Genomic DNA, 17,206 nt, shown 5'->3' with positions numbered 1-17,206 from the left:
GAATACTGTTTAGAAAAATCTTAATAATAAAACCAAGCAGGTAACCTTGTCTAATATTAGACTGGTCTATTATAGGTATCTGGTTGGGTGGGTGCCCATGGTCTGCAACATAGCATTTGGGCAGTTGGATGGATGGCTTATTTAGGCGTCAGCTGAGTGACCTCATAATAGCAACTATCTTTCAAAACTAGTTGATGAAAATGGGGACCAAGATGTTGTAGTTTTGGCAGTGATCGGGGTTACCATTTAGCTGAAGCCATCTTGTTTTCGGCAGCCATCTTGTCTGCCATGTGCTCACCATGTGCTCTGTCCTTCCTTGCTGTCGGTTTCTCTTGTAGTCTGCTTATGGACAGACTATATTTAGGTTCTGCTACTCTGCACTTGCGCAGAAAATACTGCAACTGTTCACATTTGTCTTAGTCTGTAACTGTCAGGGTATTGTTACCGTAATTAGCAAACTGCTAAGCTCCGCCCTACTGTTGACTATTCATTTCTGTAAAGACCTTTTATGTATGTACACCTTCGCCTCTGTACTTTTACCACCGTCTTTTGAGCCCCTGTGTGGGTATAAAAGGACCATGTTCCTTCTGTTCAGTGTGCTACTTCATACACTACTGGAGGGTGTTTTGTGAATGTAGGTCCACCTCTTGAGGTTAATAAAAGTACTTTGTTTTATTTTTCACTTTTGGTGCCAACTTCTATTCTATTGGTCTGAGGACTTGTGCAGAGAAGGGCGAACCCCTAGCACTGGTAGGCCTGGCTGAGGCTCACCACGACAAATTGGCGCCCAACCAGTAGGGCTCATCAGCTACTTGGATGCCCGAAGGATTGGTCGAAGCGAAGGATTGGAATCTTGCTTCAGACGATCGTTGCCCGAGGAGACCCGCGTCTTGGCAACCACGGCGATTTTCCTCTCTTTCTGATCTGACCCTCCAGGTGGTGCCTGTCCTCGACTGAGATCTCTTCTGTTGATTCGCCGGGCAGTGACCATTTGGTCGATTCAAGAACTTGGCAGTTGGAATCTGGACATTTGGGATTGGTAAGGTCATTTGATGTGACACTTGCTGTTTGGTGTGGAATTTGTATTGGCCAATTTGGGGATTTTGAGATTTGGGAATATATAAATTACAATTTAGATAGGCAAGTAATGAGGAGAATTTTCTCTACTTTGTATAAGATTTGAACAGAACAACATTATTTAAGTGCTACTTTGCTTATAATACTGCATATATTGCACTATTTTTGGCATGCCTGTTTCTAGCACACTTCGTAGAATGTGTTGCTTATGTGGTGGTACCAGTTTAAGACGCATAATAGGGATATGTATATTAAATATGGTATATTTTTATAATGTACAGCACGTTATGGAAAAAATATACTAGTAAGGATCCTGAGTTACGTTGGCCTATGCATGGGTCATTTGATTTACGAAAGATTCAGTATGTGGAACAATGTATGTTTAAGCGAAAGAATAGGCAAGAGATGTTTGACTGTGTAAGAATGAGGGAGAAAGAAGTGCGTGAACGAATGAAGCGAGAGCAAGCCTTGATTGAAAAAGAACAAAAAAGTATTCATGTGAAAGCATTAGAGTTAAAAAACAAGTAAAATAAATAAATAAAAGAGAGAGAAGATAGGGAGAATTATTTGCAGGTAACTGGCCAATACGCTGTTCGGCGACCCCTTTATCCTATTCCTAATAAACCACAAGATGAATCCCTTTTGCTAGACCTTTTTCCGCCTCTGTATACTTTTCCTTCTGCTCCTCATGAGTCAGATGAGGACTCTGCTTCAGAGCAAGTGAAATCACGAGAAACTCACTCTATGTTGACCGCTGAATGTGCAGCTGACCTTAGAGCCTCTGCTCGCAAAGCCGTTCGTAGCACTGCTCCTGCTTCTGAACTTATAGATAACGTGAAAAACTGTCAGGAAATGGAGCAAATATATTTTACCGAGGTATTCGCCACAGAGGTTATTGAGCGATTTAGGAAACATACAGATGAATTGGAGCCGGGTGATATAGCAAATGACTGTAAGCTAATGCAAGATGGTCTTTTTGTATTCTCTCAGGTGGCTGACTCAATTAGATGTTTGGTTAAATTGCGTGATGATGTAGTCCATTTGCAAGAGGAGAAAAAGGCAGCTGACACAGCTGCACAAACATCCCAGACCAGCATGACACAGGCTTCTGCTTCCCGAACAGATAAGACTATGATAGTTCATGCGAAACCTATGCAGAAAGCCGCACCTTTGTATGTTTCTACTAGAGGTACGGGAACAGATGATAATAGGGATTTCACTGATGCAAAGGGTTATTTTATTTATAACTGGATTTACACTCCTTGGAATAGAGCGGATGTTATGGCTATTAAAGCTGCATTGCCTGATCCGCAGAAAAATCCAGCCGCTTTTTATGAGGAAGTTGAGGGTACCATTAGTTCTTGTACTATGACTCTGCCTGACATTGATATGTTTTTTGGATTGATATTACGCCCTGATATGTGGAGAACTGTTTGTAAAGTTGATGGTTGTACGACTTTTGGGGCAATATGGAAAGATTTAGAAAAAATGGATCAAGAAAGGGAACCTGCACCAAAACCATGTCAGCTAATTTTAGATCTTTCCGCAGCCATATTAGTTAAGCTAAAACGATTATTCCCTCTAAAAATATAGACTGGACCGTATTAGCATCCTGTAAGCAAAAGACAGATGAATCGGTTTCTGACTTCTTTACAAATTTTGAGGAGGCATTCCACGATTTTAGTGGGCAGTCATTGACAGATGACACTGGCAGGCATCTGTTTGTCGATAAATATGTCGCCAACCTGTTTCCAGGAATAGCTAGTCGCCTAAAGGCCAGTGGGAGTTCATGGACTACCTCTACTCTGGTTTCTCTTTTGACTATGGCTCAGTATTATGAATGGCAGGAATTAGAAGCGAAGGGTAATGAGGACACGATGACTAAGGGGTTAAAAACAAAGGTTATGTTAGCTCAGGCTTATGGTCCGCCTTCTAGAGGTGGTGACAGGGCTGGACATGTGTCTTATGGTCCGTCTTTTCCTTCTTATGCTCGTCTGACTTTGTCTTCTGACCAGTGTGGGTACTTTTAGAAATTTGGACATTGGGCTGCTGATTGTCCGGTATTGCATGCTCAGCAGTCTCCCCGTGGACGGGGACAAATGAGAAACTGTTCAGGATATTCTGGGCCTAGAGGAAGTGCGGATGATCGTGCTAGGTTTGATACTAATATAGGTGGACAGAATGGTTTTAACACTTTCGATGGACGGAACCAATATCAAATGTCTGACTATTTGCCGTCTGATTTAAAAGATTCTGCTTACGCATAGGACTGCCTAGGATGGGGTAAGGGATCAGTTGAAGTTCCTGTAGATCAGAAGGGTCCCTATGTTACAGCACATGTTTTGGAGTCTACTGATCGGTTTCTGGTTGATACAGGAGCTACTCGCAGCGCCTTAGCCAAACAATTGGTTTCAAGGGCTCCCCTGTCGGGCTTAACCATGGCATCAATAGGTTTCGATGGAACACCTTCCCTTAGCCCACTGTCACAACCACTTGCATTTTGACAAATTTACTGCTTCATGTCCATTTTTACTTTCTCTGAACCCTCCGGACAATATTGTGGGTCTTGATATGCTCAAGTCTTTTAGGGCTACGTTACGATGTATTGTCTTGTTAAAGAGGACATTGCATTAGCTTCACTCCCTAGTACTGTGTGGGCTACTTCAGACACCGATGTAGGACAAATGGTTATTCCACCAGTACATATTAGTGTCAAGGAGTGGGCTTCATTGCCACGCTTGCCTCAATACAAAATTTCTCAAGAAGGTAAAGAAGCACTTGTACGCATTGTCCATGATTTAATTGAAGTAGGGGTTGTAGAAGAAGTTCCTTATAACATTTGCAACAGTCTTATTCTTCCTATTTTGAAAAAAGACACTGACACTAGGATTTACAGATTCATAATTGATTTGCAAGAAGTTAATAAGATTGTAGTACCACAATACCCCGTGGTTTCTGACATAACAACACCTCTTACCTTACTTCCTCCGACAGCAACTACATTCACTGTGATCGATCTGAAGAATCTTTTCGATTCCTATTCATCCTGATAGTCGATATCTGTTTGGCTTCACTTTGAATAATCGATCGTACAGATTTTGTACAATTCCTCATGGGTATACTGAGAGTCCTAGTATTTACAGTGAAGCATTGAAAAGACAACTTGATTCGTTCACTTTGCCTGAAGGAGTGGCTCTCATACAATATGTTGATGACATCTTGTTGGCAGCCGATACGCTTGAACAGTGTGAAAAATGTACTTTGTATTTGCATTCCTTTCTTGCTTCACACCACCACAAAGTGTCACAGAAGAAATTGCAATATTGTAGACTGAAGGTTACATACTTAGGTCACCTTCTGTATTAGGAGGGGTGTGCACTTACACCAGATTGCATTCAAGCAATTTTAGATACACCAGTGCCTTTTACTCAGAAAGATATCCGTGTATTCATTGGTCTTACTTCTTTTTGTAGGCAATGGATATTAGGTTTTTCACACATTTTTAAACCCTTGTTGGCACTCCTGACCAAAGATACTCCAATGCTCATTCCATGGACTACTGAATGCCAGAATACTTTTCGTCAGTTACGTCAAGCTCTTTGCTCTGCACCAGTTTTAGGCACTCCAGATTACACGAAGGCTTTTACACTTTATGTACACGAGAAAGATGGGTGTGCATTGTCAGTCTTAGTGCAGATACATGGTGACAAGCAGCGACCCTGTGCATATTTTTCAGCTGTTCTTGATCCCGGGTGCTTCCGTTCAGTTGTAGCAGCAGCTGTGTCCATATGTCAGAGTGAAGGGATAGTTTTGTTACAGAAACTGTTGGTGCTAGCACCCCATGTGGTTGATGCCCTTTTGAACCAAACTTAACGCAACACTTGACTAGTGCTCATTTAACAGGATACAATTTGACATTGTTGGCCCCTCACATTACCCTGAAGAGATGTGCAACCTTGAACCCAGCTACTTTGTTGCCATATCCAGCGACTCAGACTCAGTCACAGGAGTCTCATGATTGTATATTCCTTACTGAAAAACAGACAAAGGGTTGCGTCAATTTGCAAGATACACCTCTTTCGGATGTAGATGGGGAACTATGGGTTGATGGGTCTTGTTTGAAGTTACCAGATGTAACGACTTCAGCTGCATATGCAATTAGGACACTTTAGACAGTAGTGGAGACAGCTCGTATACCACGGAAGTCAGCTCAAGCAGCTGAGTTAATAGCTTTGACACGAGCGTGTGAACTTAGCACTGACTTGTGTGTGAAAATATATACAGATAGCCGCTATGCTTTTGGAGTGGCCCATGAGTTTGGCCTACTTTGGAAGAAAAGAGGTTTTCTTACATCCCATGGGATGCAGATAATGCACGAAGAACTAGTGCATAATCGTTTGACTGCACTGACATATCCAAAGAAAATAGCTATAGTTAAGTGTAGTGCACACAAGAAAGTGACTGATAAGACAGGACAAGGCAATGCCTTTGCAGATCCCATAGCTCGTGTGACTGCGATGCAGCAAAGCACCACACCGCTGTATGTAGCGAAGTCACAAGCTGAACATTGCCTTGATGCTAGACAAGAAGTGCTAAACATACAGAGTTCTGCTTCTGTGGAAGAACTAGAGCAATAGTCTGAAGAGGGAATGTTGGATGATGGGGGCTGTTGGCGCAATAAAGAGATGGATAAGTTGAAACTGCCTATAGCCTATTTACAACCTATGTTCAGATGGCACATGGGTCAGCACATGTTGGAGCTTCAGCAATAACGAAATTACTTACGCAAGTTTGGGAGCATCCAGATATTGCCGGCACAGCTAAAAGGATTGTACAGTCCTGTTTGATTTATTGGCAGTACAATCCTGGTAAAGGGACACAGACTCCTACACGAGGGTTTGCTACACCAACCACACCGTTTGAAGTTTTGCAAATGGATTACATTCAACTTGAACATTGCAATAACTTGAAGTATGTTCTAGTGGTGGTATGTGCCTTCAGTAAATGGATAGAGGCATACCCTACAAAGGATAATACAGCTCTCACCAAAGCAAAGGTGCTTTTAAAGGAATTCTTCCCTAGATTTGGTGTTTGTAAACTTTTGTGGAGTGACAATGGACCTCATTTTATTGGGCAAGTTGTTGAGTATGTCCTGAAAGAAATAGGAATCAAACAGAAGTTCCATGCAGTGTTCCACCCACAATCAGCAGGATTGGTGGGGAGATATAACGCTCCTTTGAAAATGAAATTAGCCTAAATACTGGATTCCACATCTTTGAAATGGTATGATGCTTTGCCCTTCGCATTGTTGTCTATTAGATCAGTGCCACATTCACGATCTGGGCTTACACCATATGAGGTGGTATTTGGGAGACCGATGAACATTTTGGGAGGTCCTAAGCCACACCCTATACATGATGTACCATGTGTTCTGATGAGTGACTATTTAGCACAGTTGACTGACACTGACAGTTTGATTTCTATTCATCAACAGGTTAGAGAAGCTCTTCCTAACAGATCCACAGGTGAGGCCTATGAACTCCGGCCCGGTGACCACGTAATGGTCAAGGTTTTCAAGAGGTCAAACAGCTTGGAGCCTAGGTGGCGAGGACCGGAACAAGTGCTCCTCGCTACCAGGACAGCAGTTCGAGTGACGAATAGGAATAATTGGGTCCATAGCACTCACTGCATGTGAGTGTCGCCTACCTTGGTGGAACCTGCTGTGCTGACTGACCATCGAGAGATTCTGGATGTGGAGAAAGGACACGCCATCTCACCTGACGGATCTGAGGAAGTCTTCCAGGACCATACGATCCCTGGAGTTTCCCGGTACCAACTGAGACCACGGAAAGAGTCTGCATTGCTTAAAAATACTGGTTGAGCTACCGTCCTGGGTTTGTGAAACGACACTGATGTGGCAAAGGGGGAATCAGTCCTACATAGTGGCACCTGTCTGGACCCTCGGTGAAGAAACCAATGCTGCCCAGGACTTTTGAGCTCCAACAATTGATTCGACAACAAAGTGATCATGTCTGAAGGAAGATCCACTGTTGCTAAGATCTGTAATAAAAAGGCCATATGTGCTGTAGGATTTGTTGTTGCTAGGATAGTTGTAGCAGTGACAACCTGGTATGTTGAGACAGTGGCTCCTGCTCGGCAGCTTCTGATCGCCAGTACTCCAGTGCCAGCTGAGCATCATTACTTTACGCTTCAATACCATGAGCAAAATCATCGACAATCCTACCTGAACAACACATTTATTCAGGTGTTACATCACACTCACAATGCCACAAATACTACTGACTGTTGGATATGTGGGATGATACCTGCTCACCAGAAGAAGGGAGGAACACCTTTTATTCCTCTTCCTTTCTCGCATAATGGTTTTTGCCAAGCTTGGTTTGCGCTCTTGATTGCCTCCGAAAAGGCTAACATTTCAAGGATGGCAGTAGGACGGATTAATTATCATCTCAATAAGGTGTGTTAGCCAGATGAAGAAGTTATCCTCGATCTTAAGGGACTAAATGGGAATGGGAGGAGTATCGACCTGAAAATATTTCCACGCCGTATGTTTTCCCAAATATGAGAACTATTAAAAACAATGGACCATTTGTGATTTCTGTTACTAGAGCTAAATCAGACTTATGTATAGGCAGTGTTGGGAGAATTCCAGTAGGAAGAAGTGAGTGTGTTGTGGTTCTGACTATTGAAGATACCAATAACAGTAGTTTAATATCCTCACATATTACCTACTTTGTCTGTGGTAACAAGGGATATTACCGACTACCTGTTGGATGCTCTGGAGTATGCTATGTGTCCTTTCTGTTGCCCCCCGTGTTTCTTGCTCCTGCATCGTATCACAAGGATTTTAAACTGTACAATGATATTTCTAAGCACAGAACAACAAGCACTGATGAGGTGGACCAGTCTGACACCGCCTTGCAACAATACGTTGATTTCAATTTGGGCTTGTTTTTCTTTGTTTGTGCTGCATTAAACAGCAGAAAGATAAGATAATTGACTTGTGTTGTGGAAGCGGTTACCAATCAGACAGCTATGGCACTTGGAAACATTACAGTAGAGCTGCAAGTTGCAAGGATTGTAGCACTCCAAAATCGTATGGTTTTAGATGTGGTTCTGGCTGATCGAGGTGGTGCATGTCGCATCATAGGTAGTAGTTGCTGCGTCTACATTCCCGATCCCTCTCCTTTAGTGTTTGATGCAATCTCTAAACTGCATAAGATTGTTGCTGAAATTCACCAAGAGACTGGCACCTGGACTTTTGCTAGCTGGTTTTGGACATTGATAGTTACCTGGGGCTAAAAGCTATTCACCATCCTATGTGTAATACTAGTGGTACTATTTACATGCTGTATATGCATACAATGTGTTCCAATGCTTTGCTCCGTCTGCATTACTGCCTATTCACCTGCCAAGCGAAATGTTGCAGAAATAAAAGCCCAACACATGCTGAATAAAGAGATTTCTGAAATAATGAATATAAATGTAAAAGATGTGAATCCAGATTACCTCAAATGAATGAATGTCTTCAGCTAATTCTAAAAGGGTCGTCTGTTGTAATTTGGCAGCGATCAGGGTTAGCATTTAGCTGAAGCCATCTTGTTTTCAACAGCCACCTTGTCTTCCATGTGCTCACCATGTGCTCTGTCCTTCCTTGCTGTCATTTTCTCTTGTGCTCTGCTTATGGACAGACTATATTTAGGTTCTGCTACTCTGCACTTGCGCAGAAGACACTGCAACTGTTCACATATGTCTTAGTCTGTAACTATCATGGTATGTTTACCGTAATTAGCAAACTGCTAAGCTCTGCCCTACTGTTGACTGTGCATTTCTGTAAAGACCTTTTTTGTATGTAAACCTCTTCTGTACTTGTACCGCCCTCTTCTGAGCCCCTGTATGAGTATAAAAGGACCATGTTCCTTCTGTTCAGTGTGCTACTTCATACACTACCGGAGGGTGTTGTGCGAATGTAGTTCCACCTCTTAAGGTTAATAAAAGTACTTTGTTTTATATTTCAGTTTCCGTGCCAACTTCTATTCCATTGGTCTGAAGACTTGTGCAGAGAAGGGCGAACCCCTAGCACTGGTAGGCCTGGCTGAGTCTCACCACAACAAAGATATAGCAAACATATTGGATGAGACGGATTTAAATAAGGTAAATTCTCTTTTAGTGAGGAAAAATGAAAATTGTTCAAAGTACAGGAATACAAATGTCCACTGTTTTCTGTAAATAAAACCTCACAATTAAACATTCAAACGCAGATTTATTTAGTCTATGCGCTGCCCTTCTGTCACACAAAGTGATGCTGGGCAATACAAAAGCGTATTTGGGATATACAAAGCCATGCACGGCATAATTTGGATTGCATTGTATTGCTTTGTAAAGTAATATAACAAAATGCAACGGTTTGAGTTTTATCAGTGGAGCATGGGCGTTCCAGTGCATTCACAAATGGATTTCACCTAATTCCAGACTTACCAAGGTTTCTAAAGCTTGAATTGCATGAAATTGATACTCCTACCTCAGAGAGACATAGCAAGGTGAAGTACATATACATCTCATTGTTGCTTCCTCTTTCGATGCATGATACATTTTGCATCATGCATATAAAGAGAACAATGTCTCCCTGGATTTTTTTACACAGGAAGGTATCGCTTCCTGCACAAAAACAATCCTGCCTGTAAAGCAGGCACCCTTGCAGCAAGTCCTAAGGGTGTCTACGTTGGTGTTTGGAAGCCCCCTTGCACCAGCACTGTAATAGCACTGAAGCACTCCAAATCTTTGTAAATATGGCTACATTCCCATCAGCTCTCTCCCATTCATGCAATGCAGCTCAGCAATTTGCCTTGCTGCACAGTCTTGCATGAATTATATCAGACATGCATCTTAACAACAAAACATTAATTTCACAAGTATGCTCAATGAAAAGAACTTTGCAAATTGTAACATTTGCAAAGTTTTCAGATGAATTTGGCAAAGTATGTAGATGCAGGTGATTACTCACGCATGAAAAGCTTTGCTCTTGTTTTATTCTCACAAAGATATGTATGTTATGTGGGTGGGACTGTTTTTATAATAAATAATACTTCAATGAAGCTCAAAATACCTTATGCTGAAATGTTTTCACAAATGTCTACGGTTCGTAGGTTTGCATGAGTGATGCCACGTCACAGCCCTAAATAATGCAGGTTACCCTCTTGCTTATCAGTTGGGTTCAGTTCATACATCTTTATTCTGCATTTGCCATAAAAGCATATACAAATTTCCAAATTCAATTTAGTTGTACGCAATCTGCATGCTGAGATTCCCATCAGGCAGAATTAATAAATTACATACGAGGGGTAATGATATAGTCTACAGTCATTTCTCATAAACTAAGACGGTAACTAACAATGTAATTTTAAAAGTCGTTCCTGGCGTATCTAAAATGTAACAATAAATGTTTGGAATTAAATATAATCCGTAAAAAAATATTTTTTTCATACAATTTTCTGATTTCTAATGCGATCTTAATAACAGTTAAAACTTCGAAACATATGTCTTCCAAAGGCATTTTTGTAAATACTTCATAGACATCCGTTATTGCCTAATATTTGCTTCAAGTAACACAGTGGCTAAAAAGGTAGATCTTAGGCCAGAATATAGTGGACAAAAATAATAAAGTGACATGTGCTCAGTTTCACTACATTGTTGCAGTGACTGGGTGATATTTCATATTGCCAAACACATTGAGTTAAAAAATGAATGCTATTCAATCTAAAAAGTGGAAGATACAGACAGTAAGTTTGATTTCCCATACACAAAAAAATACAGTTAAACATATTTAACTGTTGATATTTGTAAAATTAGCCCTACAGTCCTCATTTTCTGTGCTTTCTGTATTGTTTGATCCACCTGGGTCTCAATAAAATGACGTTTCTCAATCTCTTTAGCATTGTGCCAAGGTGTTGTGGGTCAGAAACCATTTCATTTCGGTCCAGTTTTTGGAAGAATGTGTTTAGGTATACTAGCCGAAGAATTGTTTTGCATTATCTAAAGATAAGCAGTCAGACATACATGTCCTTACAAGCCCCGCCTCTGCATTCATCCAACATTTAGTCTTTAAGAGGAGTGGGGCCATTCCTTTTTGGCACTTTACAAAAAGACAGGCCCAACTTCTTACGACAAATCAAATTGGCAGATTTTTGGGAAATAGCAAGCAACCTGCGTGTGAGGCCATTTTCAATGTGTTAGAATGAATCTGCGTTTTAAAATGCTCATGCCCCTGTGTCGTAAAGGGCAGCTGAAACCAAATTTATGTTTTACAGAGTGTAATTAGCTCAGCTACTGGTTTATGCTTTACTTTCTGAGCAAAGATGAAGATGGCATTGATATTCCTTACTATTTGCTATGTTCCCAATGAGGTTTCCATAAAAGGGTGGAGCTAAATATTATCTGTAATAATTAAAATAGTTTGTCTTTTGAGGGATGTCCCCCCATTTAAAAGCACTTAGGGGCAGATTTATGTTGGGAATGCGCCAGGTTTGCGTCACGCAACTGCGGCGTAAACGTGGCGCATCCCTACGACCCATTTACAACGTGACGCATCTAGGCAGATGCGTCACGTTGTAAAGCCCTGCGCCACTTGTGGGCGTTCCGGCGCAGGGTGGGCAATAAGATTTCACTTAGTCACTTTCAGGCCAATGCTGCGTCAAAACCCTGCGCCTGCTTGAAGCAGGCATAGGTCTTGACGCAGCATTGTAAAGATGGGGCACCCCCGAGCCATGCTGGAGCTGCGTCGCGCTTGGGACGCAACTCCAGCAATGCGCCACCTTTACGGCACAGATGCGTCACGCATCTGTGCCGTTTTTGGTCCATGGTACGCCGCAATGTAAATGCAGCGCACCATGGGTGGCGGAGCAGCGGCACAAAATAACTGCTGCATCCCTGGGGATGCACCAGTTATCATAAATCTGCCCCCTAGTTCTAATGCTTAAAGACTCACAAGTCATTATGAAGGATTTTTAAAATGCATAAAATCTGCAACATTATCCAAAATCCCCCATAGGTTGTTTGCCTAGTTATCCACGTAGCGCTTTAGGGTATTCTGTATCATGGCCTCTTGGTCCACCTGCACAAGTTGGGTACCGTTCTCATTTGGGGATATGTAGGAACTCAGAGTAGGAAACTTGTGACTCACCTCAGGTTCCAGGACTTTCCGTCACAGAAATATGAGAAAAAAATGTGTTTTTAGCCAAAGTTTCACATTGACAAGTACTTCGGGGACAATGACCTAGTGACAGCCATGCAAGTCATGCACCTCTAGATTCCCCTAGCTGTCTAGTTTTGAAAAAAGTGCAGGTTTGCTAGGTTTGCCTAGGTGCATCTGAGCTAGGACCCAAAATTCACAGCTACCCTCTTTGCAAAAAAAAGGTCAGGTTTGTGTGGAAAAATGTGATGTATCCATGTTGCTTTTTGGGCCGTTTTCTTTTGCGGGCACTAGGCCTACCCACACAACTGAGGTATCATTTTTACTCGGAGACTTAGGGGAATGCTGGGCGAAGTTTTCCAACACAGATATCTGAGGCAAATGTATATATTTTTTAAAGTTTTAGGTTTGCATCTGTGTAAAAAGACCTGGCGAGAGGCATGCAAGGTACCCCAGCCTGAATTCTCTCAGGTGTCTATTTTTTAAATCTGCTGCTAGGTTTCCCTAGGTGCCGACTGACTTAGGGCCCAAAATCCACAGTTACCCACTTTGCAAAAAGAGTCAGTTTTGTCTGTTTCCTGTACTGGGAACCTAGACTACCCACACATGGGAGGTACCATTTTTATCAGGAGACGTGGGGAAGTGGTGGGGGGAAGGAATTCTGTGATTCCCCACAGATTACAGAACTTTGCATTACATAAATGTGAAGAAAATATGTTTTTTTGTCAAAGGTTGAGCTTTGCAAGGGATTCTGGATAAAACATGTTGATGAGAGACATGCAGGTCAAACTACTTTGGACTTCCCCTGGTGTCTAGTTTTCAAAAATATTTGCTAGGTTTCCCTAGGTGCTGGCTAATTTAGGGCCCAAAATCCACAGCTACACTGCTTGCAAAAAAAGGGTCAGTTTTGAGTGGAAAGATGTGATGTAGCAATGTTGTGTTTCAGGCCTTTTCCTGTCTCAGCACTATGCCTGCCCACACAAGTGAGTTACCATTTTTTTTGGGCAACTTGGGAAACTGCTGGGTGGGAGGAAATGTGTGGCTCCCATCAGATTCCAGAAATTTCCATCACAGAAAATTTAGGAAAGTGTGCTTTTTAGTCAAACTATTGGGTTTGCAATGGATTCTGGGTAAGAAATACAGTGAGAGCTATGCAGGTCACTTCACCTTGGATTCCCCCAGTTGTCGTTTTTTCCAAAATATGCACGTTTGCTATGTTTCCTATTGGAAAGTGGGTTATTAATAGTTGTAAATATGCATCTACCACTGGCAATAAGGCCACTAACACAGTGTAGGGCACAGTATAGGTCTCAGTAAAATATTCCCATGCTCAACCCTGGGTAGCTTGACTGCGAGCAGGCAGGCTTAGCTTAAGAGACAGGTCTGTAAAGCATTTACTAAACCAATTCAGTAAATAGTTAAGACACAGCACACAATAAAAAACCAACACCAATTTATATAAATAGGAACTATATTTATCATTAAAATTACACCAAAACAATAAAAATCCAATGTAGGGAACCGGAGATATGATTTTTTAAAGAGTATACACTTTCTAGAACTTATGAAACCTAAAGCAGCACAGTCAAACTTTCAGGCTCCATCACAGTCAAACTTTCAGGTTGACTGTGATGGAGCCCTGCACGGATACACTGAGCGGTAGGCCTTGTTAAAAAATGTACCTGCTGACTTAGAATCCTTCCTAGAACTTTTGTCGCACAGGTCCCTGGATGCCCTTCACCAGTTCGGATTCAGTGAGTGTTCTCCAGCTTAACTTTCAAGGAGCTCCCGGTTAAAGTCAGACCTCTGGTGCTCTTCAGTGTGACGGACCTGGAATATGGGCCAGGTCTCAGTTGTAGTGTCAGGCTTGGCTATCACGGTTGAGTCGGTCACCTTATGGAGCTTTTTTCCAAAGTTGCTCGAAATGTTTCCAAACTTCTCGAAGTTCTTTCTGAAGCGCCTCTTGAGGGTCCAAAGCGTCTAAAACACAATCCAGGGGTCTGGAAACTCCAAGATGGTCTATGAAAGTTTGGGACCACAATTCCCAAAATGCACCTAGACAAAACTCTTAACAATAGACTGGAAGCACTCCAGGCAGGGGAATGTTGCTGGTGATGTTCCAGGTGAGCTCTGTTAACCCATTGCTTGCAGGGAGTCCACTCTTTAATACTTTTGAAGCAAGGTACATCCACAGGGCTGTAGTTCCGGATTATGCAACAAGTGAGGTCAGTCAGAACGCAGGGTCTAGTTGTGCAAATCAGTGTTCCAGCATGTCAATCCTTGTTCTTCTCTTAGCATCAAGCAGCTGATTTGAGAGGCTCTGCTCCTCTCACATACCTATTCAATGTTCTATGATGTTAAGCTGCAGATCACACCTATCTAATGAGATGCAAGGCAACACCCCAGAGCATGAGCGCTTCCTCCAAAATGTTGCATGTTCTTCCCCCAGATAGGATTATTCCTCCAAATTTCAGTATGGCTGAAATCTCAGCAGAGGAGTGGGAACCATCCAAACCAATGGATGGTATGGCTCATTTCCATAGCTATCCTCCCCCTAATCTGCAGATTCCTATCTGGCTTGGTCAGAGTGGATGGGGTAGATGGACCTAGCATTCCCTGCCTGTCCTATTCGTCATTTGAGGCTTCACGCTTTACTACTCCTTGTTCCTGGTCTGGCATTTCTGTGTAGCAGATCCCTCTCCACTAGATAGCTTCTCACTGGGTGAGCCACTTATCACTTCATCAGAGAAGCCTGGCTAATCCTGTTAACTCTGACCAATTTGGGAAAACCACAGGAGGGCTGCAGTTTACATACAAGGGAGACTTACAAAATATTTTCTGTATATTTTAGGATAAATTCAACAAAAGCATATTGGTGGAGTTATCAATAGCATTCTCCTAAATCATTGAATGATATTTATTTGAATTCCTAGCAATATTTATGTGTCAATAAACTATTGCAATGGTTTCCTATGTGGCTGGGGATCTATGTGGGGAACATGATATGTGCAATTTCTCCAACACCAGGGCTTATAAAACATCTTTTATAAGGACCCTCCTTATAATTACATGGTCCCCCACCCATGGGATACGTAGAGATGACCTTGGAGTTATCTAATATGCCAAAATATTGTATACTATCACTTTTTAAGTGCCCCTCCAAGACATGGGTATCACACATCAAGCCCTGGCCCTTTTGTCTTCTTTGCTTAGGGATCCCTTTCAGAGGGTGATGTTACAGCAGTTCTACACAGAGGTTTCCCCCTGTGTGTGGAGTGCTGCAGGGCTCATCACTAAGCCCTACACTCTTTAAACTCTACATGTCACTACTTGCAGATATAATTTGGGCTTTTGGGATGCAGGTGTTATCTTAAGCTGATGATACACAAATTATTGTGTCAGTTCCCAAGAACTCTGCCACCACGGCATAAAACTTCACTCAATGCATGTTGGCAGTTGAATACTGGATGGGACGGAACTCTCTGAAAATAAACTATGATAAAAACGAGGTGCTGCTCTTTGCCCCTTGCGCATTGAGCTGGAATAGTAATTGGTGGCCAAACACTTTAGGCACATGTCCCACCCCAGTCGAGAAGACAAAAATCTTGGAGTTTTCTTAGATACTGACCTCACGCTAAATGCCAAGGCCAACCGCACTGAGGCAACCTGCTTCTGGATCACAAGGATGCTCAGGAAAGCTTTTCCTCGCATTCCTCAGCCTACATGAAAGCAGGTTTTATTAGCCCTGTTTATGTCCATATTGAACTATTGCAATTCACTCTAACTAGACCCCAACATTAGCACTCAGCACAAATTCTAAGTAGCATAGAATGTGCTTGCTAAAATAACTCTTGACATTCCCTGGCACCAATCGGCTGCTATGGGGTTGGAGGCCCTACATTGGCTTCCCATCAGAAAGCGCATTATGTTTAAAGTGCTCTGTAGAGTGCAAAAGGCCTTTTTTCTCCCCAGTCTGGCAAGGTTTAAATATATATTTCACTAGCATTCTACAAGTAGAAACCTGGGTTCGGTACACATAAAACCTGCTTGCTGTGCCCAGGACTCAAAAGAAGAAATGGGGAGATGGAGCCTTCTTGATTGCTGCACACAGACTCTGGAACTCTCTTCTGCAAAGCATGAGGGCTATCCCACAGTTCTTGCCTATTAGGAAAGCACTTAAAACCTGGCTCCATGCTTTATATACAGCTTTTTTCAAGTGGATTTACAGTTAGGTGGGAGCGCTGGGCGGCCGGTCATAGCACATTGATGCCTTTGGGTAATTGTCGCGCTCTACAAATTCAAATTCAAAATTCCAACCACCAATGTCGAGTTTGCAGTGAATTCTCTTTTAAAATCAGTGCTGCAACACAGGGCTGCTCTTAAAATGGCCTCAGGTGCTCATAATACCAAATGTAAGTATACCCTAATATATAGTGTACTCTAATTCATGTGTGTGTTTTCACTAGTGTTTTCAACATAACACTGGATAGACAGAGCCCAGGGACAGGCAGAGTCACTTACCACCAGTACCAGTTAGCAAACAATAGGGGGGCACACTGGATGACTTTACAACATTTACTAGATGCCGACTGAGCAAGGCCTCAAAATCCACAGCTGCCCATATTGAAAAAAAGAGTCTGTTTTCAGTGGGAAAATGTGATGCATTGATATTTTGTTTTCACTAGTTCCCTATCTCAGCACCAGGCCTATCCACTAAAGTGAGGTACCATTTTCATTGGAAGACAAGTGGGAGCATAAAATAGTAGAACACTCGTTATTGCCAAATAAATTTCACTGCATTTGTGCTTTTCAAATGTAAGCCCAGTGTGTAAAGTAAAGTAAAGTCCACATTTGTAAAGCGCACAATCACCCGTAAGGGTCTCTAGGTGCTGGGGGGCCGTCGGGAAGATTAAGCGAGCT

General features: G+C 42.2%; 1 protein-coding gene across 1 annotated transcript in view; it reads right to left on the bottom strand.

The window, feature by feature from the left end:
• The window catches only part of F9 (coagulation factor IX), a 310,524-nt gene that overhangs the window by 16,645 nt on the left and 276,673 nt on the right, over positions 1–17,206 (bottom strand). The window lies entirely within an intron of this gene.

The sequence above is a fragment of the Lissotriton helveticus genome, chromosome 4_1, assembly GCF_964261635.1.
Source record: "Lissotriton helveticus chromosome 4_1, aLisHel1.1, whole genome shotgun sequence".
Taxonomy (NCBI): domain Eukaryota; kingdom Metazoa; phylum Chordata; class Amphibia; order Caudata; family Salamandridae; genus Lissotriton; species Lissotriton helveticus.
Note: the sequence above shows the minus strand (reverse complement) of the source record. Positions and strands in the feature narration are given on the sequence as shown.